This window comes from Equus asinus, chromosome 7 (assembly GCF_041296235.1).
Source record: "Equus asinus isolate D_3611 breed Donkey chromosome 7, EquAss-T2T_v2, whole genome shotgun sequence".
In the NCBI taxonomy this organism is placed as follows: domain Eukaryota; kingdom Metazoa; phylum Chordata; class Mammalia; order Perissodactyla; family Equidae; genus Equus; species Equus asinus.
Genome location: NC_091796.1, coordinates 85,139,502 through 85,167,449, shown reverse-complemented (window position 1 = coordinate 85,167,449; position 27,948 = coordinate 85,139,502). Strand labels below are relative to the sequence as shown.

Sequence of the window (27,948 nt, the reverse complement as noted above, 5' to 3'; positions counted from 1 at the left end):
CGCTAACGGAATTTTTCTGTTAGATGCGTCCACCATCCCCATGATACCTTCAGTAGCCATCATCCAGACCAAACGCCAAAGCAACTTAACTCAGCAGTCTCTCCCCCACCTCCCTGTGAAGGGGGCACCCACATCCCCTGCTTTTCTTGAGTCCTCGTCTGTCCCCCACCGTCCTTTTCCATCTCACACGTGGGGCTTTGCATCTACTCACTGCACTACTGTCTTTCTTCTCCCCTCGGCCCCTGTTGATTTTCCTTGCCCAGGAAGAGCCAGATGGAGTCCTCTGAGCAGCTGTTGGAGAGAGAAGGACTTGGAGCTGGAGGGGCTGGACCCCGGGCCTGGGGAGACCCCCAGCCCCTCGTCATTTGGACCTTCCTTCCTCTGAGGCCCAACTGGGGCACGCGAACTGCCAGATCTGTCCCTGAGCCTCTGGGAGCTGCAGGGGGAGCCCTCTGCAGCTGAGGGGAGTAAAGTGCTCCAGGCCCTTCCCCTGCCATGTCCAGGGTCTCCTGTGTGCGGAGCTGGATGGGACAGAAACCAGTGTTTGGGGCCTTCTGGTTTCTAGGCGATGTGCCTTCAGGACTCAGTTAGGCTGGAAATGCCCAGTCTGAGCCTCCTAGCCCTGCCTGACTTTGAACCAGCTCCTGGTGAGGGGTGGGGCTCTGCTGTCTGGAATTGATGAGATGCCTCTCCCATTACTGTAGGTCTACACGGCCCACTGACGCTCTCTGAGGGGTTGGGGGTGGGGGTAGCCCCAGGCAGGGCCCTGGAAAGCTGAGCTGAACTCCTGGAGAGGGGTGTGATGAGGGTGGAGGGAGCCTCCAGTCCCACCCAGTGGCTTGCTGGGATGAGAAGGCGTGGCCCCGTAGACAGGTCAGGAGTTGTTCTTTCACCTCACCCTCATCGCGTTTCAGCCCTTGGATGGAGACCTCTGCTGTCCCCAGGCTCGTGGCTTCTGCTGGCCTCGAGGCTAAGGGGACAGGGCCACTTCTCTGCTCCACCCAGGCCTCCCGCTGGCTGGCCCTTGCTCCCCAGTCCCTAGGGCCTTGCTGGAGAAAAACCCTCCCGCCAGCACCCATCATCTCGCTGGCTACACAGTGACACCTGGTGGGTCTCGGGCATCATCACAAGGAAATGCCGGAGGCCCCTTGCAGACCAAACCCATGGTTCCCATATCCTAGAGGGCATCTGAGCCCGGAGCCCAGGCTCTGGGGCGACTGTCTCAGTCTGTTCCCCCCGGGGGCTAAAACGCACCATTTGCCCCAGCCCAGAGTCCTGGGTAATGGGGACCACTGGAGACAAGGAGATGAGGCTTGGAAGGACTCAACGTCCCATCACACAAGGACTTGCGTGGGCCTGGCCACGTGGTGATGTAGCACTTGGCCACTGGGATCGGATGACAAAGATCTGGGAGAGACTGGGCTGGGGTGAGCCCTCAGCTCCTGCGCCTGGGGATGTTTGGCGCAAAGCACATTCTGCTGCCGTCCTGGGGGCGAGTTGGAATCCGTGCCAGACCCTGATCTGGGCTTCCACACCCCAATGGGGACACGCTGGGCGAACTGATTACTCACAGTCCCCCTGGCAGCACCACCCACACTGAGGTCCTGTGCCTACGTGTTTTTAGAACCACGGAATGAACAGGAAGGGTTTCGAGCAGGCTTGTCGTCCACTTCTTCTTTCTCATGCCGTGACTTAGGCAAAGTCAGGCAGCGACTGAATGGGAGCCAGCCTTCAGGGGCACCTCCTGAGGGCACACTGTGACAGGTCACTTCCTTTGGACTGTGCGGAGCCAGGGACCCAGTTCATTGCACAGCACGGCGTGGCCAGGTGTCTAAATGCCGGGCTGAAACCCTCGGCCTCCATTCCTGCGGATCTCGCAGGCCGTCGTGAGCAGTCTCGTCTTCATCTCCTGTCTCCGTTTCTTAGTGTTGAGGGGTGCTAGGTTTAGACTGCTGGGATTGGAATCCAGTTTTACAGTATTGCGGTGTGACCTTGGTTCCTTCACCTCTCTGTGCCTCAGTTGCTCATCTGTATAATGGTTATAATGCTGCCTGCCTTCTGGGGTTGTTATGAGGATTCAGGAGCTAAGGCATGGACGTGCTTAGAACAGTGCCCGGCACCTGGGAACTGCTGAGAGCTCTTGGCGGAGAATTATTTCCCCACCCCACAGAAGGGAGCACATGGGGCCTTCCTGTGGGGGTGGCGGGGAGTGCATCTTGCTCCACTTGGGCTGTCATAACAAAACACTGTGGATTGAGGGGCCATGAGTCTGAGATCGGGGTGCCGGCATGGCTGGGTTCTGGTGAGGGCCCTCGTCTGGGTGTGCGGACGGCCGCCTTGTCGGTGCGAGCTCACCTGGTCTTTCATACGATGCATCTACTGGAGAAAGAGACTTCTCTCTTCTCTTATTATAGGGACAACAAGCCTATTGGTTAGGATTCCACCCTGGTGACCTCATTTAACCTTAATTACCTCCTAAAGGCCCTGTCTCCAAATACAGTCACAGTGGGGTTAGGACTTCAACCTCTGAATTTTGGGGGACACAATTCAGTCCGTAGGGGAGTGGAGCACTCCTCCAAGAACCCAGATGCTGCGGGCATACCAACCAGTGACACGAAGACCCAGGCTCTTCTTGGCCCTGTGGCTGGGCTGATTTCCCCAGTCAGAGGCTTGAGGCAGTGGGAAGGATGAGTCTGACCTGCCGGGCATCAACCTGGCCCGGGGGCTATTCTAAGCTCCTGGTCCCTGCAGTGCCAGGGCCGGAGGAGCAGACCTCCCATGACGGGGGCCAGCAGTGAGTGCAGAGCCCATGCTGATGTGTACCACACCCCTAAGAATGCCTGCTCCCCATTTTTCCAGTCTGGGGAAAGCTTGCTGCAGACTGTGCATTACAGATTTCACTTCCCTGTTTCCTGGTTTGCTATGTGGCTGGGGGCAAGGACATCCTTTCTCAAGGCTGCTGTCAAAGTTCAGCTTGAAAAATGTGCCTGGTGGCACTGGGCCATGGGTTAGGTGAGTGGAGCTCCCCTCCATGGGCTGAAGCTAAGAGATGGTCAAAGGTCAAAGCACGTGGCAGGAGAGAGGTGCAGGGGTTTCTGGGGTTCACTGGCTCAGGCTGGAGGTATAAGCCGGCAGATTCTACCCCTCTATGTGCTCAGCATCCCCTCTCACAGCCCTGTTGCTGAAGGGTTGTATTTGTTAGGACTGTTTCAGTTGTAAGTTACAGAAACCCGAGTCAAACAAGCATAAGCAAAAAGGGAGTTTATTAACCCACAACTGGGTATCACTTTCAGGCACAGTTTGATCCAGGGTTTCAAACAGTGTCATCAGGGCTTTCTCTCACTCTTGGGCTCTCAGCTTTGTCTCACTCTTTGTACCGGCTCTCTGCTGCAGATGGGCCTTCTTCCAGGGTCAGGAAGATGACAACTGGAAGCCTTAGATTTGCATCTTTCCAGACTAATATGTCCCTGGAAACATCATTTCTGACTTTCATATCCCAGGGAGGACTCCTAACTGGTTTGCTTGGAAGCATGTCCATTAGTGAACCCATCAACACAGGGAGGGTCCTCTGGGCGGCCTGGGACACTTGCCCACCCCTACATTCTTGGAAGGGGGTAGGGCACCGTAATTGACAGCAGCATCAGTACTACCCAGAGAGGGAGAGAAGCTCTTCCAGAGGAAGGGGGAGGGGAAGTGAGTTGGGTGTGCAAAGCCCGTATGTACGGCCAGACTCCTCTCAGATGAGCTGGCCCCGGAGGACTTTCGGCTTCAAACCAGAACGTCAGTGCAGGAAAGTTAAAATTTGATAAACGAGAGAGCTGAGGCCAAGGTAAGCGCCTTGCTCAAGGTCATCCTGGGTTCTCCTGCAGAGGCATGACATCATTCCTGGCTCCGTCTCTAATTATTCCAGTCGAGGGCCAAGTGCAGTGGCCAAAGGGTTGTCTGAGATCCCCTCTTCGCCCACAGGGGCTCGGCAGAGAGCCAGGAGGGGAGGAGGGCGTTGCAGGAGGCGCCTTACTGCTCGGCCCAAAGGCGTTTGTCTCCCCCGCTCCTCGCCCTTCTCAGGATTAATAGGCAGGAGCCCTGCGCTGCCTGCTGAGGCCAAGGAGACTGCAAGTGGCTGTCAGGCCCCAAGAAGGTGTAGCTGGGAGCCTGGCTAAGAATGAGGGGTGATTGCACAACGGAGGTGGGCCTGCACGTGTGGTCTGTGTGATTCCTGGGAGGGTCTGAAAGTAAGGCTCGCCTCCTCAAGGTGGGGGTGGAGTTGGCTTGGAAAAACCTGGTAAATCCTGATCAACATGCGATCCTCAACCCAAATCATTTTCAGGCTCTATCTTCATCAGGGGTCCTCTTCCAGGGCAGGACATTAAGCCAGGAGAGGAACCAGGAAGGGAGGCAGCTTCTCCCGCCTTCTGTGTCAGGTGACCTCCGCCTTTTCCTTTGTCCCTGTGCGCACAGCCGACCGGCCCCCACTTCCACTTGTCCTCCGTGTGACTGATCACCCACTTCCTGCTGTCCCGTCATTCAAGCCCCCGCCCCCTGGAGCGCTGCCCTGCTTTTCTCTAGCTCCAGAAATCCTACCCGTACCGCCAGACCTGGCTCAGGTTGTGCCTGCGCTGGTATTCCGCGTGGATGCCTCTAACCCAGTGGCTCTCAGCTTCAGTTTTGCCCCCTAGGGGACATCTGACAATGTCTGAAGACGTTTTGGTTGTCACAGATAGAGGGGGTGCTACTGGCCTTTAATGGCTGGAAGGTAAACATCTTGCACGGCACAGGACGGCACCCCCAACAACTAGGAATTGTCCGGCCCATAATGTGAATAGTTTCTGAGAAACACTGCAGGTTCCAGGGGCGGGCAGAGCTCCTCAGCTCTGATCCAGCTCTCTTAGGCTGAGCCTCCTCCCCAGAGAAAGCCAGTTTGCCTTGGTTCAAATCCCAGCACCCCTACTCACTAGCTGGGTGACCTTGGGCAAGCAACTCAACCTCTCTGGGCCTGTGTTTCTCATCTGTAAAACAGGGCTGATAAACTTCACAGGGCTGTGACGAGTAGGTGACTTGACATGTCTATAAAGAGTTTGGCACAGTGCGGCTCAGAGAGGGCACTCACTGGAGGCCAGCTATCGTTCCTCTAATGAGTGGTTCTCAGGATTGAGTCTCCCCGAGGGAGAGTTTTGAAAATTTGTGTGTGCCTTTAGAGGAGGGGATGTTGTCTTCCACGGCAGTCATACCTGAGCTTTTACGTATTGCAATACATGTTATTTTATTATAAACTGTTTTTTTCCTTTATAATACAGTTAGGGCCATTAGATCGATGAAAAATATTATAGCTGGAGGTAGGTTATATTATCAACAACTTTATTTTCAGATTGTTAAGTTATTAGAAAATATTTTAAAATAGGTTTTGAAATGAGCGTTGTTGAGTCTCATGGGGTTGCAAACCAGAGTTCTGGATGACTGAACTCATACTGCCCCCCTCTCTCTCTCTTTTTTTTCTTGAGGAAGACTGGCCCTGAGCTAACATCCGTGCCCATCTTCCTCTACTTTATATGTGAGACACCTGCCACAGCATGGCTTCACAAGTGGTGCGTAGGCTCACACCCGGGATCTGAACTGGCAAACCCTGGGCTGCTGAAGCGGAACGTGCGAACTTAACCACTGCGCCACTGGGCCGGCCCCTGCCCCTCTCTTTTTGAGCTAAGGCACCCTGCCCCCCTCAACTGGACACTTGACACAAAGGCACTCCTTCAAGCCACCCTCTCCAGCTCTTCCTGCCCCTCCATGCACCCCAGGATAAACCTAGACCAACTCCGCCCTCCCCGACCCCTGCCTGTTCCTAGCTGGCTGGAGCCCCAAGCTCTGCCAGGACAGGCTCAAAAGGGTGGAACTCAATGGAGTGTGTGCACAGAGCCAGGCTTGGGGTCCCCACAGCTGGGGCAGGTACCAGCCTCACTTGCCTGCTGCCTGATCCAGAAAAAAGTCCAAGGTGTTGCGAGGAAAGGCATTGCTTCCCAACGCACCGCGCGGCTTTGGGATGCTGCATCTCGAGGTGCCGGTCTTGACTCCAACTCCTCCCCTTCTACCTGAGAAACACAGCCTGGCCTCTTCGTGTCAGATGTGTCCTTGTCACAAAACTATACTGTAAGAAAAAATGGACAAACTCACAGAACAGAAATCACCCCCACTCCTGTGGAGAAAGCCTGTGTGAATATTTTGCCTTTTTTTCTTGGAAATCATACCTCTGTATTTTATTTTATTTTTTAACAATCCATCAGCATGTGCTATTTTGTAACCTTCTTTTTTCCATCCAACTCTATATCTTAAACATCTTTCCAGGTTATTAAATATTCTAACAGGAGATGTCAATGGCTGCTCAGTATTCCATAAATAAACCATTATTTATTTAACCAGTTTATTGATTGCTGGACACTTTATCCCTCATTCTTGACCTTGTTTGCATCCTGGCTCTCTGCTTAAAAGCTATGTGACATCAGGAAAGTCACCTGTTCTTTCTGCGCCTCGGTTTGCTCATCTGTCCATTGAGGCGTCTGATGTGCCCATGCCCTTAGGCATTGCTTTGAAGAGCCCCAAGCTGGTGTATGACAAAGCACGTGGCACAGTGCCTGGGACGCGGCCCCCAAGGAGTTTTCTCAATGTGCATCTTCATCCCTTTCTCTGCTGCCCCTTCTTCTGCTTATTCAAGGGCTCTCCGTGCCTCTCAGCCACCCTGAAAAATTGCCCCAGGTTCTTCCCATGACTGTCATTCTCAGTGTGCGAATCTGTCTCCTGGCTGCAGGAACGAGAGCTTGTCATGGACTCTAGACTGGAAACCAGCACCCAGTGGGGACTGGACTGATGACCAGGCCAACTCCTTCCCTGGCTGCGTTTGGACTTCCAATTGGATCTCTCAGGGCAGGGCCTTTGGGAATTCCCATGAAGTATATTTCCCGGCTCACAGGAATGACCGCCCATCCCCCTCTCCCAAGGTGAGTGCAAAGGTCTGCTGTGTGCTCCCACCTTGACGTCCAGAGAGGGACCCTCCTGGACAGCGGCCGAGGTCCAGGAGCCTGGCAAACCCACCACAGGCCGTTCTTTCAGGGGATGACTGTGCCTGCCCTGGGGCAGCTCGGGGAGCCTTGCTTCTCCAGCCAGGCTTCCCCACTGCCCAGCCACTGGCGTGCCTCCTCAAACACCATTTCTGCTGCAAAAGGGATACCCAGGCCATGTCCCTGAGTACAGCAGAGGACCCCAGTCGAGGGATCTGCTTCCGACAACTGGGATGCAGGCTCTAATGAACCCCAAGTGGGAAAGTCATGCACAGGCCCTGTGTGTGCGTGCACAAACAGTTTACCCCATTCCTCCCACACTCACAGCACTAACACGTTCTCACACACATGTGTGCACGCACAACCGCCCCAGGCAGGTGCCAGACGGCAGTTGACCTAACTCAGCTTAGGTTTTTGGTCGTGATGTCCTGAGGAAAAAGCGAGGAGAATGTGCTCTGAGAGCCCCGGATACCAGACCACAGTCCTTCTTTTCTGATTAGGACTCATAGGTCGGCTCAGTTTTCCGTGCCCTTGAGGCGGGAGGGGAAGGGGGCCTTGGGAAGGAAGTAGGATGGCAGATGGGCCTGGGGCACTGAGAGGACCTCATCAGAAAACAAGTCCAGGGGATGGCCCGGTGGCACAGTGGTTAAGTTCGCACGTTCCGCTTCGGGGGTTCGGATCCCAGGTCAAGCCATGCTGTGGCACGTGTCCCACATATAAGGTAGAGGAAGATGAGCACGGATGTTAGCTCAGGGCCAGTCTTCCTCAGCAAAAAGTGGAGGATTGGTGGCAGATGTTAGCTCAGGGCTTATCTTCCTCAAAAAAAAAAAAAAAAAAGAGAAAAGTCCAAAAACAACACAGAATCACTGTAGAAACCTTTAAAATCGAATTTAACTCAATGAATATTGAGGGAGGGTTTACTGTGTGTCAGCACTGTCAGAGGGTGCTAAAGAGAGGAAAAAAGATCCTGTGTTCCATGTTCCCTGGGGACGCGTGGTCACCCCTTGGGGGTCCATCTCCCACTTTCTTTCTGAGACGGGCCCTTCTTATATGGGCTGGTCAGCACCACTCTGTGGCTCCCTGGGAGCTTCCATCAGGATGGGGGAGGGGGAGAGAGCCGGGCCAGGGAAGCTCGGGGTCAGGGGCAAGACAGTGTGACTGTGGTTCCGGCTCTCTGCATAAAGCACTCACCCTTCATGGCTACACATGAATATTGAGCTCTGCCCGTCAACTAACTGGCCTGGGCTGTTACTAGTCCTGGTTCCTGTGAATGTTTTTTAACTGGTTCTCACTCTCTCTGGAGCACAGTGGTTGTCCACCTGGGGTGATTTTGTCCCCCAGGGACGTGTGGCAGTGAGGGAGATGTGCTTTTTTGTGTTTTTTTTTAAAGATTTTATTTTTTTCCTTTTTCTCCCCAAAGCCCCCCGGTCCATAGTTGTATATTCTTAGTTGTGGGTCCTTCTAGTTGTGGCATGTGGGACGCTGCCTCAGCGTGGCTCGATGAGTGGTGCCATGTCTGCACCCAGGATTCCAACTGACGAAACACTGGGCTGCCTGCAGCAGAGCGTGCGAACTTAACCACTCGGCCACGGGGCCGGCCCCGAGGGAGATGTTTTTGGTTGACACACATGGCGGGGGTGCCCCTGGCACCCGGTGGGCAGAGGGTGCTGTCAGACATCCTGCAGTGCACAGGACAGCTCCCGGCACGAAGAATTTACTGGCCCCAGCGTCATTTGTGCTGAGGTGGAGAAACCCTGCTGCAGCTTGTCAGTTCTGGCTGCTATTAGTGTCATTCCTTTAATGGCATCTCTTCCCATTTCTAATGTGGGATTTCTAGTCCACTGGGGGCTGGGAAACGAATTCATCAAATTGCTAGGGCTGGTTCCTAAGAGGAAAGCAGTGCAGAATCCAGCCCCGTGTACTACTCAGGAGTCAAGTGCAGGAGCTTAGGGAGCCTGACTTAGGCTGGATTTGGGCTCAGAAACTGAACTTGAGACTCAGTGGCTCTAAGAAAGGCAGGGAAGTACCAGTGACAATGGTCCTGGGCCATCAGGAGGGGTGTCCATATGCACAGAACAGACCAGCCCTGGACTTTCATCAGGGCCTCTCTGGTTCCTGAGGGACGGCTCCTTCCTGCCTGGTTGGGCCCTGGGCTCTGCTTTTCTTTGGTTTCTGCCTGCTCTGTTTGGCCAGCGGATCCTGGCATCTTTGGCTTCTGCTCCCCAATGTTCCCATTCATGTCCACCCCCTGGGCTTCACTTTGCTGCATGATTCGGCTCCTCCTGGCCCCCCTCCTGCAGCCAGGCAGACAGAACAATAGGCCCTCTTTCTTCACTCTGGGTTTTCCAGAGTGTTCTGCATAGGCAAGGGGTCCACTAGGTGACCTCTGGGTAAATGGGGCTTTACCGTATTTGGTTTGGGAATGTACCATGTATATGATGTGCCAACACTCTCTTCTTGGCTCGGGCTTGCTCATTCCAGATTTTTTAGGACTTCTTTGGTTGCAAGTGATAGAAATGAAATGTGACTGGGCTAAAGCAAAACAGGAACTCTATTGGAAAGACCCCAGAGGTATCTCAAGAATTTCAAGGCAAGCCTGTCTCTGGGCCTCAAGGATGCACTGAAAGCAGAGACAGGGACACCGTGGGAGCACAGAGTCAGTCCTTCCTCCCCTCTCTGCCCTCTGCTTCCTGCCTCTCCCTCCCCATCGGTAGCCCTGCTTTCTGGCATATACAGAACTCGGGGTAGAAAATGTTCAATGAAAACAACAGCAGCTGTCCTCCATTCAAAGGTCAACCAGCCGGGGCTGGAGCCTTTTGGTCCTGATTCAAAATTCCTGGGGAAGGATTTCGATTGTAGGTATGCAAATGAAACCCTAGGTATCCATGGCGACATTTTATGTAGATGGCCAAGACAGAACGCTGAAAGAGAGCTTGTCAAAGATGCAGAGGGCGAGCTCCCATGGAGGGGGATGAGCTGTGAACGGCTGGGCTGGGTAGAAATGAAAGCAGAGACTGTAGCACAAGTCTGGGATGGAGATGGCCGGGCTTAATTCATTGCAGTCCAACACACTTGCAGGAGAAACTGCTATGGCTCCCCGATCCCCAGGGAGCTCCCCGTCTGATGAGGGAGTCAGACAGACACACAGACAGAAAACTGTTGGGATGTCCAGAGCAATGGTACAGACAGAGTGCCCTGAGCATGCCAGGACGAGGGGACAACTACTGCTGCCAGGTCAGGGAAAACGACATGAGGGAAGTGACATTCGAGCTGAGCCTTGAAGAGCAGAGGAAACATCTGGTTGGCAGACCTAGTGAAGAAGGCTATTCCTGAGCCCGTGGAAAGCCCCGGCGTCCTGGGTGACTTCAAATGCAACATCCTTGGGAGCACTTCTTCTTCCCCTTTCCCACACTGTCCTCTCTTTTCAGCGCCTGTGGGGGTTTCCTCTGGCCGCTGTGACAAACTGCCACCAACTTAGTGGTTTAAAACAACACAAATTTACTCTCTTACAGTTTGGAGGCCGGAAGTCCAAAATGAATCTGATAAGGATAAAATCAAGGAAGAGAACCCGTTTGGCCAAGGGAGAATCCATTTGCTTGCCTTTCCAGCTTTCAGAGGCCGCCTGCATTCCTTGGCTTGTGGCCCCCTTTCTCCATCTTCAAAGTACATCCCTCCAACCTCTGCTCCCATCATCCCATCTCCTTCTGCCTTTGACCTTCTTATCTCCCTTTTGTAAGGACCCTTGTGATTACATAGGGCCCATCTGGATTATCCAGGATAATCTTCTCATCTCAAGAGCCTTAATCACATCAGCAAAGTCCCTTTTGCCACGTAAGGTAACATACTCATAGGTTCTGAGGATGAGGACATAGACATGCTAGGGGACCATTACATGGGGATGCTACCACAGCATCCTTTACCACCCTTCTCACTTTCCTCCCTGCTGGAGGCAAAGCCACGAATCTGGTTGGAGAGCCTGGGGAGGGCATGGCACTCTTGGAATGGGCGTGGCTCCGCTGTGATGGGCGAGCAGCTCGTGCCCCACTTCTGGCTGCCCTGGAGGAAGCAGACTGAGCAGGCCTTCTCCACAGCCAGGTCCAGCCAGACTTGCTCCCTGGGGTCCAGTTTCTCCGGCTGTGATTGGAGGGGCCGTCAGGGCTGTGCAGGGTCTAGAGTTGAGGAGGGAAGCTGGAGGCCCTGCCAATTCTGCCTCAAGCTCTGCGTTAGTAAAGCTGACCCTGTGTGCAGGTCTCTGTTTAGCTCCTTCTGGTCTGTTCTCCATGTGCCAAGAGCTCAAGGGGAGAAACAAGCGTGGAGGTCCCTGTACCTGCCACAATCGTGGACTCACGCGACCCCCAAAGGGGGTTAGGTGGCGTGAGAAGGAGGTGAGGTGCCCAGAGCTGGAGAGGTAAGCGGCCCCATGTGCTCCGTGCTGCGGGACACAGTGGAGGTTTGTGTTCCATCCTGGAGCCACACAGAGCAGATCCTGGGAGCACGTCCAGGAGGAAAGGATTAGAAACGTGTCACATGATGAGCAGTTACAGGAAGTTAAGAGAAAAATTAGCATGTGTTGAGTGTCTAAACGTTAAGGTGCCTTACGTGGAGGTTCTCTAATCACCCCAGAAGCCCTTGAGAACAGCACATCTATCCCCTTAAACAAACGAGCGAACGGGAGCTCAAAGAGCCTAAGATTATGTCCAAAGTCACCCGGGTAAGGAAGTGGTGGGGCTGGACTTGGGGATGGGGCTCCATCTGACCGCCCGCCCGAGTCAAGGCTACAGCGTCGCTCCAATTCTGCTTCTCCATCAAAGAATTTTGTCTGGAGAAAGCTTCTAGAGCAACTGCTAGTTGCCTACCCAACGCCCATTCCCCTGTCTTCTTTACCAACAGCACCATCATTTTATTGGATGCAACAGGGAGTCCAGATTTAAACAAATAAACAAAAGATGTCCTATACTTCTTTGCAACTAGTAGAGGCCACACAACACAATTCTGGCTCATGTGGCAGCAACAGAAGTCTGCTGGGTATTTCTTGGAAAGTTTTGTTTTCTGGTCGCTTTTCTTTTTTTCTTCCTGCTTGGAATGTGGATTGGAGTCTGGAGGTGGAGCAGCCATTTTGCAACTATGAGGCAACCATGAGGGTAAAAGTTACCTATTAAGGGTGGTGAGGCAGAAAGATAGAAAGGAACGGGGACCTTGAGGACCTCTTTGAGTTGTGACACCAGCTCTGGGCTGCCCCGCCCGGCCCTGTTGTAATGTGAAGAAATCTCTCTCTGCCTTTGGTTAAGCTGCTGTAGTCTGGTTTCTGGTTCATGTGGCTGAACTCAATCTTTATTAGTAAAAAGGGACATGACAGCTCTCCTTAAGTGCCCGAGGACTGTCTTTGGAAGTGGGTTTGGACTTTTCCTGTGTTGCTAGGAACTGTGGAAGGTACAGAGAAAACAGAAATGCGCTCAGTCAGATGGAGAAAGAAACTTCAAACTGTCCTCTTGGTTCTTGGCTCAATGGAAAAGCTGACCAGGAGTCAGGGCAGTCCTCACCCACAGGAGAGTTTGAGCAGAAACTGGACAGCCCTAAGTAAGGCCAGATGAGGAGACCATGTTTGGATCAGATCTGGTGCCTGTGGGGCAGCTCCCTCCCACCTGGTTGGACCCTGGCCGCTTCTTTTCTTTGGTTTCTGCCTATTCTGTTTGGCCCATGGATCCTGGCATCTTTGGCTTCTGCTCCCCGCCAATTCACAGCCACCTCCCGGCCTTCAATTTGCTCCATGGTTTGCAGTCATCTTGACTGCAACCTCAAGAGAGACCCTGACCCAGAACCATCCAGACTCTAAGGAACCATGTCAGATAAGGAACGTTCATTGTTTTAAGCTGCTGAGTTTGGGGGTAATATGTTATACAGCCATAAAACGAATATCCGATCAAGTAATTTTCCTTCTAAAATCCTTGTGTGGCTACCCACAGCTTTCCAGGTAAAGTCCTAACCCCTTTTTAGTGCTCAAGGCCGTCCCTGTCACACGCGGTCCTTCTGCCTGGCTCTTAAGCTTCCCGTCCAGCAATGCTGTTCACATTCCTTCATCCAGAGCTCCTGGGCCTTCCTGAACCAGGCCGTGCTCTCTTTGGCTCTTGTCGAAGTTGTTCTCTCTGCCTGGGTTGCCCCAAATTTTCCCTTTCCTTTAACTAACTAGCTAACTAAGAAACCAACCAACCAATTAACTAACAAGCATGGCTTAGGGACTGGTGGATCCTGAGTCCTGCTAGCCCTTGGGGTCTGTGGCAGACAGACTCTAGCTGGCCCCGTTGACCCTTGTCTCCTGAGTCTAGCCAAGAGAATATGGCCAAGGAGGGGGGATGGGTAGTGAGGGTACCTAGAAATGAATTCCTACTCAGAAACCCTTTGTGACTTGTCCCCGAGATGAGCAAGAGACGCTGGTTGGTTTGGGCATGCTGACATGTCGCTCTGTAATTGCTCTCAAGTCAGCTCATGTCTGTGCATCTTATTTCCATAATACAGCTCCATGGTGACGTCTGTTTATTTTTCCCTTCCTCCTCTGCCACGCCCACTCCACCCTCTCCTCCCAGTGGCCAAGGTGTGCTCACCCAATGAGCACAGAGGGAGGGCTGAGTGACGAGGCGGGCTGAGCGGTTTGCTGACTCAGGAAGGAGAGCCACCCTCTCTGTTCCCCCACCTGTCACGCTCGGCCTCGCTCTCCCACTATTTGAGGTCGATTGCTTCAGAGTCTGAGGCAGGGATGCTTGTGCAAGTGAGTTCTCGAGGGCGAGCTTGGGTGCAATTGTCAGGGAGCGTGGGAAGCAGGAGGGGGCAGGGAAGGTGCTTGGCAAACAGGAGGGTTCAGGTGGGGTCTAGCCTCAGCTGGTCCTACAGGGAGCTCTGGAGTTGATGGAGATGGTAACACAAGGTTTGCCCCTTCCTGAGGCAAGGAGACTGGCCTTTTGCACCCCAGTATCATTCAGTCATCACCTCTGTCTGCAGACAACCAGCAGTTCAGGCCAGGCAGCTCCAGGAGGCCAGGGCAATCTCAGAAGGAGTCAGTGTGAGCAGCTTACACTCACAGCACCTGGGGGTGGGAGCCGGCCTGGCACAGGTGGTCTGGGTCCCTGGGCCCAACAATGCAGACGTGCAGCTCCTGGCCTGAAGCTGCCCCTCTGGGTCCGCAGGGTTGAAGGCTGCCAGGAACCTCTGAGGCTGGGAGCCTCAAAACAGGCCTCGAGTCTGCCCATGGGAGCTGTTTATGGAGAAAGGCTCTGCAGTGGGTGGAATAATGCCTCCACCCCTCATGTCCACCTGGAACCTCAGGTGTGAACTTGTTTGGACATAGTGTCTTTGCCAATGTAGTAAGTTAAGGATCTTGACGTAAAATCATCTTCGATTTAGGGCGGGTTCTAAATCCAATGACTGGTGTCCTTATAACAAGAGGAGAGGACACAAGAGACACAGGGAAGAAGGCCAAGTGATGGGGAGGCAGAGATCCGAGGGATGAAATCTACGAGAGACTGGTGGCCACCAGCAGCTGGAAGACGAAAGGAAGGCTTCTCCCCTGGAGGCTTCAGAGGGAACGTGACCTTGGTTTTGGATTCTGGCCTCCTGACCTGCAGGAGAGTAAGTTTCTGTGGTCCTAAGCGCCCCCGTCTGTGGAAATTAGCTCTGGCAGTCCTAGGAAATGAACACAGCCCCTCAGCCGTGCAGCGGCTAAGGTTCCAGGCTGGACCTCTCCCTGCGCTGACTTCCTGTGTGACCCAGGCAATCCTTTCCACCCTGAGCCTCAGCTTCCTCGCTGGTGACTAGATGGGAGTAGATAACCTGCCAGCCCCAAATCTGGCAGGGCATGAGGCTCACCTGAGATTCCCTAGGTGGGACGATTTAAAGAAATACTGCCCCCAGGTGCCCGCCACTAACCCCTGGTTGGGGGTGTGGCCCCCGATCTGTCTCAGGTCACTGACACAGCAGGCAGGCGCCTGCATCTGGGGCCCCATTTGGGCATCATTGGAACAGCAGGTTTCTGAGGAAGCTTCCAGCTCCAGATCTGTGAAAAAGAAGGTTCTGGGAGGAGCGCCAGAGAACAGGCAGCTGGCTGCAAGATCTACCGTGAGAGCAGAACAGGCTACAGGCAGAAGGGGCGTTTGGCGCCTCCTCAGTTCTGTGAAAACAATGGGATAGGTCTGCACGAAAGTGCCGGTAGATGCATAGAACGTCTCCGAAGGGAAGCCAGGAGGTGTCTTCCCTGCAGGGGGCTCCCGGGGCTGGTGGGCTGCACCCTCCCTTTCTGTTGTCTGCTCTCTGTAGCTTTTGAATTCTTTACCTTGTGCATGCATGACTTGAAAAAAAAATCAATATCTTTTAAAACCAAAAGAACAAAGTCCGTGGTACTTGGAAACAAACATGCAAGGAAGAGGAAGGAATGTCTTTCTCTGCTCCTCCCCTTTCCCACCCGCTGCCAGCCCCCTCCGGCGGTTCTGCTGCTGGGTCTAGTCTGTGTCTATTTGTCTGTCTGCCTCCTGCAGTGCCCTGAGCCCGCAGGGTTGGGGAGCCGAGAAGTGTGGGCAGTGGACTTGGCCCCTCGGAGCCTCGAAGGTCGGAGTGCCGGATTCCACACACACAAGCAGTCCTGGGTCGGCAGCAAAGGCTGAATGAACAGTCGCCACAAGAGGCCACACGGCAGAGACCTGCTCGAGGAGTTGCTTGTCTAGCTCCATAGCACAGAGACTTGCACTCAATTATTATTAGTTTTTTATTAGCTAAATTGCCAAATGAGTGGTGGAGACAGGAAGTGGAGGAGAGAGGGCTGTGAGCTGGATGGCAGGCAGGGCTTGGTGGAGGAGGCAGGCTCCCAGCCGGACAGCTGGGGTGGGGGAGGTGACCAGGGTGAGGTGCGTTGCTGAGGTCCGGGGAGTGGGGCGTTTTGCACCTCCTGTGCACGTTTTAATGCAATATGTTGCCATGAAGGTTGCTGAGACCAAGATGGAAAGACACCTGGGGCAGAGCTTCTCCCACTCTCTGTGGTTGAGGGCCAGTTGTTTTCTTTTTAATTCCTAATCAATGACGGGCCATTTCTGTTGTAAAATATAACACAGAAGAACGGCTGGGGAAAAAAATGAAATAAACAAGAGACATCCAAAATACAAACCCCGATTTTTTATTAGATTCAACTGACATACAGTGACCGTCGAATTGCTTTGAAAGTGTCTAAATGCTTGCTGACAGTTTCTGCGCTATCTCGTCCTGGATCTGAGCAAGCCGTTTGCAGAGGGCTCCAGGCCGTGCTCTGAGAAGCCTTGCTCCAGAGAGAGCCTGAGAGAGCAAGACGGGAACATTCAGAGAAGATGGCCAAAGGGTGGGGCCTTGAAAACATTGTCCCCCACTCCCTGCCCCTACCCACTTCGGGGTCCTAAGAGAAGCCCTTGGGGAGGCAGGAGGGCCAGGCTGGGATATGGGGGGGCCCTGGCATGTTCGTAATTCAGAATGCCTTCACATTGTGTTACTTAAGTCCTTGTTCAACATTTGCTTGAAGGAGAGCCCTGCCTGAGGGACACAGGGAAGAAGAGGAGGGCAGGCCGGCAGCTGCCTCCGTGTGTCCTTTACTCTCCTGGGCGATTGGGCCCTGCCCCAAGTTCCTGAGCCCTCTCCCCAGACGCCCCGCCTGTGCCCACACCATCCTCCTTGGAAGGCACTTCAGTAAACGGCTCTTGTACTGCGCATCTTCCTTGGCGAGGGTCTCTCCCCACCCCCAAGCAGCTTGTCCAAGCGGGTCGTCCTGGGGAGCTGTGGAGAACACAGCTTTCTCAGTCCCCTTACAGGACCCGTGATGTTGTAGCCCCCCGCGTTTGAGCCTCCTCCTGGGTTAGCGCCTGGACAGCTTTCCCTGCTGTGAAGGGGACAATGATAATAATAAAAGTAACTACCGGCTCTTGACTCTGAGTCAGGCCCTGTGCTCAGCGCTTCACGCACCTTATCTCATCTAATTCTCACAACCTTAAGAGGAAAGTGTGGGCACTGCTCCCATTTGACAGACAAGCAAACTTCAGCTCAGCTTTAAGCAACCTGTCGAGGTCACCCAGGGGGTCAGTGGCAGAGGCATGTAAAGCCACGTCTGTCTGACTCTAACCTCGTGATCTGGACCAGGGTGCCGGGGGCTCCAGTGCGTGGTGTGGAAGAGTCCAGAGCAGAATCCAGGCGAGTTTCTCTGAAATGAGCTGGGCAGGGACGGTGCAGAAGGCGGGCTGCAGGGCAGCCCTTTCTGGTCACCAGGCAGCGGGTGGAGCTGCGAGACCATCGTCTCTTCATCACCTTGGAAGAGGAAGGAGGCAGCCCTCAGGCTCCCCCTCCACGCGGTCACACTTAGGCTCTGGCCCAAACTCGCTGCGGGGGCCACTGGCAGGTTCCGACTGCTCCGCACTGGCCCCTGCAGGCGGATTTGCGCTCAGCTCTCTTGCTGGGGTTGTGAGCTGGACTCGCTGATGATTTAACCCCAGGACACGGCTCAGCCATCGAGCTGCAAGATGATGAATGAAGATGTCAGACTTGGGGCTTTTACTTTTTTTTTGTAAGGTGAAAGATGCAATGATTTGGGAGATAGGATCAGGCAAGACTAATTCCTCCCTCCTTTGCCCCTTTTATCCAACCCCATAGATAGAAGTCTTCAGTTGAGGGAGGGAGAAGGCTGGGTATAGGGTGCGGAACCATGCCTGGACCTTCTCATCTCCCCAACAGCTGGGCTGAATCATTGAGGGGCAGACACTTGAAGCCCCAGTTATGCTTGGATAACCAAGAGTATGGGGACCAATGTCCTGCTGTCTGGCTGTAGCTCTGGGAGGCAGGCCAGTCCCAGAGATTTAGTGACGGCTGCTTGGGGTCCTGGGCAGCCCCACTGGGAGTCCCCCCGCCCCGACCCAGGGATGCTCTCCAAGGTCTTTCTGCAGGAACAAGGATGACCCTAAGGGAGGCTGAGGGCTGGAGGGTCCTGAGGAAGGAAGCAGGCCAGGGCACGGAGCATGAACCCACACAGGGTTGATCAAGACTGAGCCGTGGGCCCCAACACACCAACCCAGGGGAACCGCCTGGACCACCAAAGTTAGAATCAGCCTCAGAGAGGAGGAGGATAAGGAGGCAAATCCTGATTTTAATGGAGTTAAGCATAAAACAACTTGGAAATCATTGCAGTGACTAAGTTTATCTGGAAGTCATCAGATTCAGTTTGATGTTATCTGAGATAATAGAGACGTAAATGTGGCTTATGATCAAAATTAAGCTTAGTAACGGGAAAAAGAAAAGTTACATGTTTACACGTCAGAGTGTAAGAAATGTAGAACGATGTCCCCGGAAAACTGAGTCCAGACTTTTCCAGGAATTTCTGCCCTGGGGATCCCAGGAGCATGAGCCTTCCTGCCCATCCCAGGGTGACCACGCAGGGACTCCCGTGGGTCTGTTGAAACAAAGGGACCCTATGAGCTGTCAAGCTAAGATTCACCCCCACGGTTCTTCCCTGGAAAGGGTGGGGGGTTCTTTCTGGTTCCTTCTGGGGGAAGGAGAAAGTGACAAGCCCACGGGGGATGCTGCAATAATACATTCCTCAGTAATACATATATAATAATGTATATGTCATATGTATAATCATACACACCATGTGACACCCCAGTGGAGAGAAACCTAGCACGTCCCGAACACCCGCTGTGTTTCAGAGCTTTGTTAATTTGGATCATAAGCCACATCGGCTCCACATGCACAGAGAATCTCTGTCAAGTTTGTGTAAACATTAGGAAGCATAATTGACAAATGATCTCGCATGACCCGCCATCCCGCTTGAGGACCAGACACGCCATTCACTCCTCACCATAACCTGTGAGGTCAGTATCACTGTTCCCATTTTACACATGAAGAAACGGAGACTCAGCGAGGTTAAGGTGAGTGGCTGAATCAGGGTTTGGACCCGGCTGGATGGACGACAAAGCCCGTGCCATCTCTCTTTCCTCAGCTCATTCATTCGGGGTCAAATTCCCTGCCCAGTCCCTCTGTGGGACTCACCCCTCTCTGAGGTGCCTGCACTGGGTGGAATCACAGAGCCTGAGGGACCTTCAGACGCTCGGCTGGTGCCCCCCTCGCCCCAGCCCATGGGCACCCTACAGGCTGGGGTGAGCTGGTGCCCCCCTTGCCCCAGCCCATGGGCACCCTACAGGCTGGGGTGAGCTGGTGCCCCCCGTTGCCCCAGCCCATGGGCACCCTACAGGCTGGGGTGAGCTGGTGCCCCCTCAGCGCAGCCCCCGGGCACCCTACAGACTGGGGAAGCGGAGGAGCCAGCACGGTCTCACTCTGCACCTGCCAGCAGCCAAATGTGACTGCCAAGGGGATGACGACGCCCATTTTATCAGCTGTTTCCAAGCTTAACACGCAAAGCCGCTACCTCTGGCCACAGGGAAAGCAGGCTAGGGCTGTGGATCGCCCATTATTTGGTGATCTGGCCAGGTGTCCAGCGGCTAAAGGCGGACCCTGCTATTTGGTTTTCACTGAGTCCTATGTCCCCTCCCTGACCCTGTGTACACAGGTGCCAACTTTACCCGGCAAGCCAGAGGCTTAGTGTTCACAGAGAGGGAGGCAGGTCCAGTGCTCACCCTCCCAGGAGACCTGTCCTAAAGGGGAGGAGGGCTCTCTGACCCTTGGCTGCCCTGGCGAGGGGATTCCTGACTGACGTTTAACTGGTACAGCATTATTGGGATATTCAAATACTTGTGTTCCAGTGGGTAAATAGTTGTCCCAAATCCCCCAAACACCACCCCCCCACTGTCCCAGCCTGCTCTCCCCAGGACCCCAGGACCTCTCCCAGATCCAGCAACTAAAGGGATTTCTTTGGGGGCCTCCAGGACCCTGAGCCAGCGCCAAGGCCAATGTCCATTCTGATTGCGGAGGCCGTGCTGTTCAGGTTGTTAAAATATTTGAATGTCACCCCTGGCAAGACCCACTGTCTCAGGGCCGAGGAAAGACCATCTAGGGAGAAATTAGGGGCTCTGGGTTCAAGTTCTATCACCAGCAGGCCGTGTGACCTTGGGCACAGCCTTCTCCTCTTCGGGCCTCAGTTCCTTCATCTGCAGAACGAGGGCGCTGGGCTGGGTGAGCTCCACAGGCGTTGACAGAACCCGTGATTCCATCCTCTCTCTCCAAAGCAGGTGTGTGTGCGTGCGTGCGTGTGTGTCGTGTGCACGTGTGCATATTTGTGTTTGTGCATGTGTGGGGTGTGTGTGTGTGTGGCAGATCCTCCGTTTCTTTGCCACTGAGCTGCATCTCCAGGAGTGACAAGACCTGCTGCCTCCCAGGACTTCAGGTTGCACAAGAAGGTGACCTCTGGCCCAGGGCAAATGCCTGATGGTCTCTGAACAGGTGGGGTCTGGAGCCTGTGCCCTGAGCCTCTTCTGTGTCCCCTTCTCACTTCAGCCTAGGCAGTTCACAACAGCAGGACCTCAGACCCTCTGTCAGCCCAGCCGGCTCCTCAGGCGGAGCTGGGCAAGGCTGCTTCGCTCTGAGCCTCTCCCCTTCCTCATTGTCATCTACCTCCTCCTCCCGACCCCAGGCCAGGGCTCAGCCCAGCCAGAGCCCAGCTTGGGAGCCCCCCGTGAGCACCAGAACTGGATGTTCTGAAAGTGCAGGCTTAGACGAGGGTAGGACTGGAGTGGGCATGACCCACGTGTCAGGGCTGGTCTGTCAGAGCTGGAGGGGGAAGAGGCTGCGGGGGTTGCTCAGCTCTGAGGAGTGGGCTGTTCCTGCAGTGTGGGCTGCTCTGGGGGGCCAGCAGAGAAGGAGCTCCTGGCTCCCCCGTTCCCTGAGTGCAGGGCAAGCTGGGCCTCCTGTCCTCACCTTTCCATGCAGAGCCCCACGTCCCACAGGCCTGGCGGTGATGGGCTCTCCCACAGGGAGAGGTGGTGAGATTATGTCTGTGCCACGTCAGGGTAGGGGCTCCGTGATTTGCTCCCAGGGAGAAGGGGAACCCAGACAGATGAAGTCCTCCGGCTGTGGGAGCTTTTCCCCCACTCGACGGCCGTACACGTGTGATCTGCAGATTAGCTGCATCACTTGGGCTGCTGTAAAATGCAGAGTCCTGGGCCCTAGGCTGGGGGGGAAGGGCTTGTTTCTACACTTTTAACAGGGCTCCCTCCCCTGCACTTCTGCCACACTGAAGCTTGAGAACTTTGGATAAAGCTAACAGATGCTCTAATAAGCTTTCCCGCCTTCCCACCAGTGACATCCAGAGAGTGATGTCTTTGTTTGCAGCTACAATCTGGAATTCTCTGGGCTGGCCGAGTCTTTGGGGGCTGTTACCTGCTGCTTCTCTAGCTTGGGGGGACCTCAGATGTGCAGCCACACTGCACCCCAGCTGCGGGCCTTTCCCCCTCAGTGTGAGCCCTGCAGGGCCAGCCCGTTCCAGCTCCTCCAAGGGGAGCTCCCTACTCCTGCTGATGGAGAGTTACTGCTCCGTCCACTGCAATCCCACAGCACTTCGTGGCTTGTTATTGTAGGACTGCCTTCATTTCCACGTTCCTTTGAAATTGCCGATCTGGTGTTTTTCCGTGGATGATTGTATGCTTCCTTGAGGAAGGATTTCTAAGCCTGAGTCCATGGCCCCTTAGGAAGTCCGTGGATGGGCTGCAGAGGGTCAACAAACCCCCCTGAAACTGTGCGCAGAACTGGATGCGTGTGTGTGCGCTGCATTTTCCTGGGGCAAGTTCATGGCTTTCACCAGATTCTGAAGAGTCTTTGACCTGAAACATTAAGAGACGGTTTAAGGACAGGGACTTTATCTTAAACATCTTTGTGTCCCCTGAGTTGACACCCACCATGGGGTTTTGCAGAGGACACGTGTAAATGTGACGTTCAGTAGGTTTGTTCCTATGAGAAGTGACCATCTTCCCCTTTGGCATGTGCCAACATGGGAAGTGCCATCTCCATGGCAAGAAGAGAATAGGACTTTTTCTTTTCAAAACATCTTTAAGTCCTCTGGGGGAGTAAAGCCCCACAGCGGGGCTTGGCAGTAGCGTGCTCCTCTCCCCCATGACAGGAGGGGGAGTGGGGCGGATGGCTGAGAAGAGACCATACCCCGCCCCTGGGCAGGTGGCACGTTTAATTCACCACCAGGAGCAGGAAAGAGACCAGCCGCCACAGGCTTTCTGCACGAGCTTTTCACACTGCACAGGAAGGGATGCTATTCTCACCTTATTTCCAGAAGCTGCGGATGTGGAAGAAAATCATATGGGACGGACAGAAAGATGGGCAGAAAGGGCAAAGGGGAGTGCTGAGAGGTGTGCAGGATCTGTCACGTGGGTTTCCAGATCTGGGTCGTGTGTGAGATGGGCAGGAATCTGCACTGTCTCAGACACTGAAGAATCAAGGCCTGGAGCACTTGTGGGAAGGGACGGATGGAGAGGGCGTGAGGCCCAGGCAGGCGGAGGAGTTCCGTGAGGGGAGGCACAGCCTTGGAGCCAGGCTGAGCTGATGGGGGTGTACTGGGGTCCCAGTCTAAGTCCAAGATGTGTCTGTGCACAGGAAAGGCCCCATACGCTGGGACCTTGAGGCCCCAAGGGGAGGGGTGATTCTGGGTGCCGCCCGGGAAAGGTCAGCAGACTGCACTCCTGGCTCGGCTCCCGGGGCTCACACTGGAGCCTGTGGAAGCGAGGCAGAAACGGAGGGGATGTGGTAAATTGTCATGGGAGGAACTCTCTCAAAGTTGTCTGTGTCACTAGGAGCACAAGTGGCCCTGTGCTGGGGCCTCTAACAGAGTGACACACAGCCAGGGGAGAGAGATGCTCTCCTCCTGCGATGGGTTACACAAACATCAGCAGGACTGCAACAGTGGGGGGGGCAGTGCCCCTAGGAACGAGGATGGAACGAGTGTGACGGTGCCCACACAGTGAGCAGGAGGAGTTAACCCACAGGTGCCCCATGTGATGGACTGGCCCGGTCTGTGAGTGCATACAAGATGGCCTGAGGTTTCCAGAAGTTCTTGATAAGGCTTTGGGAGCACTTTGCAGGGGCCTTGGATCCTGCATCAGTGACTAGAGGTGAGTATCAAGGAGACCAGGTGACAGGTGGGAGTGGTCACCAGGTCCCTGTGTGGTCAGACATGCACAGCTCATGGCTGGAGGTCTGGGGCCAAGGGTCAGGCCTCAGGTAGGAACAGGGGTCAAAACAGGAGAGGAGGACAATTAGGAGGAAGCTCTGCTTTGGGGAGACTGAGTCAGGTGGGGTTTCTCAGAAGCAGGTAGTGGTGGGGGTGGTGGAGGTCAGAGGGCCTGGCCGGGGCCTGTTAGTGGAGGATCATCGTCTGGTCTGTGGGAGCAGCTGGCAGAGGTGCCCTCCAGGGCTGGCAGAGAGGATGGGGCTTTGCTTTCTCATCCTCAAAGGCCCTGCGATGCAGAGGCCCATCCGGGGACACTGTTATTCTTAAAGGAGATGACAAATGAGGATTTGTGTCCTGCAGTTTTTGTAGATTTGTTAGACAAGGAGGTGAGTCAAGGTACTTTGGGATTCTTCCAACAGTGGAAAGCAGTTGGAATCAGGTCCATCAGAGCCAGTTCATCTTTCATCTGTGTCTGTGGTGGCTGGACATGGCATGGAGGAAGGGCAGGGGAGGGGAGACAGACATTGGCTCCACTGTGTTGTTGGCCCAAGCTCCAGCTGGGGCCTGGGGAGCTCTTCCAAGGACCTGTCCAGATTCCTTCTAGCTTGTTAACCCCCTGAGTCTGAGAACTGGGCCTGGAATTGCCACTGGGCAGTAGGACTGTGGGGGATGCAGCTCAAGCTAGGGGTGGGTGAGTGACTGCTGATGGAACGGGGCAGTGTCGGCAGAATGACGGTTCCAGGCGCCTCGGAATCCCGAGTGAAGTCTGCACTCACCGGACCTGGGAGGTGGCTGTTTGGTTCCCCCTTTCAGGTGAGAAAGCTGCAGCTGGGAGCTGGCAAGTGTTTGGTCCAAAGTCCTGCAGCCAGTAAGTGACCAGCTAGGATTGATGGCGGCCCTGATATCAGTTCCCCTACATTAAACCCAGCATATGTGGGGTTAAAACCAAAGCACTCTTTCCCTGCTTACTCTCCAGCTCCCTGGCTCCAGAATCCACTATCCACCATGGATACAAACAGCCAAGGTCCCCCACCTGGGTTCCTTATCATCTCCTCCACCTCCCAAGGTCAAATGCAGGCTGGTGGGAAAGCTCTGAGCAGCAAGGCCACTGACTCCCCCCACCTCTCTACAAGCAGCCACATTCCTCATAAAACCTTTAAAACCCCTCTCCTCCCTTCTTTCCGGGAGAGGAGACAAAATGAGACAAATTTGAGGGCTCACTCTCATCTCCCAGCTGATGTCATGCAAAATAAAAACGCTTTCCTCGCCATAAGCCTGGTGTTCCAGTTTTATTCAGCCCCTCTCGTGTGGGGGGTAGGGAGCCTACACTTGGTAACAGGAGCTGGCTCCAGAACTCTGCTCCGCTCTGTGTCCTTGCCGCTCTGCCCAGGGAGGGCCTCCGTGAAGCTGGCGACGGAAGCCTTGCCTTTGGGTTGTGACTCATCACTTAGCTGTTAACCTCACTTAACGTTTCAGAGCCTCCATTTCCCTGTCTGTGAAAATGGGAGGATACGTGGAAAGACAGCAGCAACGCAGGAGCAGCCCTGGCAAAACTTTGCAAACCATGAGAGGCCTTAGGAGTGTGAGGGCCCTGGAAGCCACAGGCCGCCTGGGCCTGGGCCTGGAGAAGGCGGTGGGGTGGGGGGGTGGAGGCGGAGACTGGCCTGCGGCTGTCACACAGCCGGTGGGGAAGCCTGCCTGGACCCATTCTGAAGCTGGCAAGTTCATCGGCCCCTTTTTGACCCCTTCCTTCCTCCCTTGCAGAAGGAGGTCTTGGCTGTCAGTCCCACTGAATCCTCTCCCTTGCCCTTTTCTCTGGGTTTTACTGGAGGTTGGCTGGCCACAAACTTCCCACAAGTGTGAAGAATGAAAGCCTGACACTCGGCCTGCCCTCTCCCGGCCTCCCGGGAAAATCTGCATTTTAATGGCGAGGGGATTAGCTGCCCCGGAACCTGAGCCACGCAGAGGAGGGAGTCTCCGGTGGCCCAGTTCTCAGCCTCAGGGGCAGGAGGTGGGGGTGTCAAGACGGCCCTGCCGGGGCCTCCTGGCTCCCACCCGGGGTCTCCGTAGGATGGGCAGACTCTGTGGGGCCTGGCTTCTGAGGGCCGGGCCAGGCTCCAGGCTGGGCTCCAGGCAGATCCCCGAGGTCTCTCGCCTCTTCCCCCGCAACACACACAGGGATGGGCCCCCTCTCCAGCCTCTTCTGTGGAGCCTGGATCCTCCCCAGTGCTGGCCCAGGACCCAGGGCCACCTCCCCTCCTGCCAGCTCATTTCCCTGCACCGTCTGACCCTGGACCAGCTACGAGGGAGGAGAAGGCCACAGGAGCAGCTGGCCGGCCTCTGGGAGGTGGAAACAAGGTCCAGGCTGGGGGAGCAGAGCGAGTAGCCCCTGGCAGCATTCTGGAGCAATTTCTGAATTACCTACTGGCTGGAGACCAGAGGCCAGAGCGGGCCTGGGCTGGCCCTGCTGGCTGAGGCCCTCTAGGAGCCTTCCTCTTGGCTCCGAGGCCTCCCTACCTCCTGCCCTCCAGCGTCCGCTCCTCTCTGCAGCCTCCTCCAATGGCAAGTTCCAGCAAAGGGTGTCATCAATGCTCTCCTTTTGTGGAGGAGGCAACCCAGGGCCTCAGGAGGAGGGCATGTCCTCCCCTGACCCCTGCCCTTCCTTTCTTCTGGCCTCACCTGCAACCTGTTGAGCTCAGGGCTGCTCTTTTTCTCTCATCTCTTCCAGAAACACAGATTCCATCTGGCCAAAGTCAAGAGGAGGCCTCTGCAGTTTCTCCACCTTTGTCGGCGGTGCTTCCGGGAGGAGGATGGACTGGCTGCTCCACCACCCTCGCGTTCTGTTTCCCAGATAGGAAGGTCCTTTGTGTATAAACGTGCTCTCCCTCAGGCATGACTGGCTACATAATTTGTGGGGCCATTTGTTAACAAATCGTTAAGAATTTTAATCCGGTGACAACAGAGCATGACACAAGCCCCAGGCCCTTCTAAGTACAGGGCCCCCCGTGTGACTGCACTGCAGAGGTTGCTCCCAGAAAACCCTTGGCCGTCCTCAGCCTCACCCCCGGTGGGGCCTCTCCTGGACCACAGAATGTCTTGGAGACCCTGGCTGAAAGGCAGGGCTGGGCACTCATCTCCCACGTCATACACTGTCCTCAGTGGCATGTCTGATGCCCCACCCTGACCTCCCTCCCAGGGAAACTGAGGCAGCAGGGAGGCCTGAGCCTCACGATCCTATGCAGTACCACCCATCCCGGATGACCAAGGGATGCCTGGTGGTGGTGACTGGGTCCAGGGGCTCCCCTCAGCTGCCCATGGTATGCCAACCCCAGTGGTCTGGGGGGTAGAGGGAAGTGGATTGCGGAGAAGTTGCTGCCCTGGCCTTCTGCTCCCCACTAGTGTCACTCTTCCTGAGGGCAGGGTGTGGGGGAGTTCTGGGTTGCTGTGCTGGCTGCAGGCTGGGCCTCAGTGCAGCCAGGCCTGGTTGTTTTGTTCTTTGTCAGCAATGCACAGCAGCTGGCTCAGCCGCCACCTGGCAGGGTGACCGCCCTTGGGGCTGTTCAGCCTCCTGAGCCAGGGGGACAGTGGGGGCCGGGGTCCAGGAGTGGACTGACTTGGAAACACTGCTTGACCCTGGCTGCGATGGCTGGGCCGAGGTCCAGGAGAGCAGGCGGGCCCTGCCTGGGGACTGGAAACCATCCCTCCAGTCGCAGGGAAGTGCCAGGGCCAGAGGGAAGGTGGGCCCGACAGCAACTGGAAAGCGGCTCCTGCTCTGCCCCGGCAGGCTCCCAGCTCCCAGGCCGCAGCCAGCACACACTCCTTTCTGCAGCCTCGTCCCCAGGCTTCCAGGCCTGCCGCCAGCCTCAGCAGGACAACGCCCACCACCTTCATTAGGGAGCACCCAGGCAGGGCCTGGCCGGGGGCCGAGCGAGTGGCCTATGCGCGGTGTCCTGTTTATTCCCACAAAAGCTACGGGAGGTAGGCCCTACGAGGACAATATGAGATTAACTGAGCAACTGGTTCCAGGCCACACGGCTGCCACGTGAGCCCGCGCTGTGCTCTCCCTTCACGGCGTCGTTACAATGGCCACGTCCGGGTGGCTATTTGTGGAACGTGCCCCTCTGGGATCAGCACTCTAAGCTCTAAGCTCTAAGTGCTCTAGGCTCTGCTCGTCAAGCAGAGCTGCCATTTGCCCTCATGTCTGGCTGATGGCCATGTTCACTCCTAGTGCCCCACACAGAGTAGGTCCTCCATAAATAATAAGGGAAAGAAGGAAGGGAAGGAGGGAGGAAGGAGGGAGGAAGGATGGAGGATGGAAGGAGGTGTTTGAGTCAGGATTGCAACACAGGCCAGCCTGACGCCAAGCCTGTGCCCCTAACCACTGGGATATACTACCTCCCTCTCACCAGATGGCTCCGTTGACACACTTCTGCCAGGCGAGTGCAGGTCCTTGTAGCAAACCCAAATGGAGCTCTGCACCCAGCCCAGGCTGGGAAGGGCGCAGGACTGACCTTGGCATCACGGAAGGAGCTTGGGGAGAGGGGTAGGAGACCCTGTCACCCTCTCCACCCCTAGTCAGGAGTCCTTACCACTGAGGCTTCGGGGAGGCCCCTCCTTCATGGGAGACCCACTGGTGCAGCTGGTTCCTGGCTGGCTGATTGCCTCCCTGGCCCCAGGAGGCAGGAGTCTCTGGGTGGGTTGGGTAGCAGGAAGTGCTTCAACAGGGAGATCTTTACTGGAAGAAACACGTGCGTTTATAGCATCCAGTCTTGCCTCATGGGACAGTTC

The 27,948-nt window shown here is 55.2% G+C and overlaps 2 long non-coding RNA genes across 2 annotated transcripts in view; both read left to right on the top strand.

Annotated features, from left to right (window-relative positions):
• The window catches only part of LOC123287181 (uncharacterized), a 51,942-nt gene extending 25,881 nt beyond the window's left edge, over nucleotides 1-26,061 (top strand). The window contains exons 2-3 of the long non-coding RNA XR_011504704.1: nucleotides 6,794-6,983; nucleotides 25,889-26,061. This is a non-coding gene — a long non-coding RNA (uncharacterized lncRNA). The remainder of the gene's footprint in view (nucleotides 1-6,793; nucleotides 6,984-25,888) is intronic.
• LOC139045714 (uncharacterized) lies at nucleotides 13,644-16,187 on the top strand. Its single transcript, XR_011504703.1, has 3 exons — nucleotides 13,644-13,806; nucleotides 14,439-14,663; nucleotides 15,566-16,187. It is a non-coding gene; the product is annotated as an uncharacterized lncRNA (long non-coding RNA).
• Nucleotides 26,062-27,948: the final 1,887 nt, after the last annotated feature.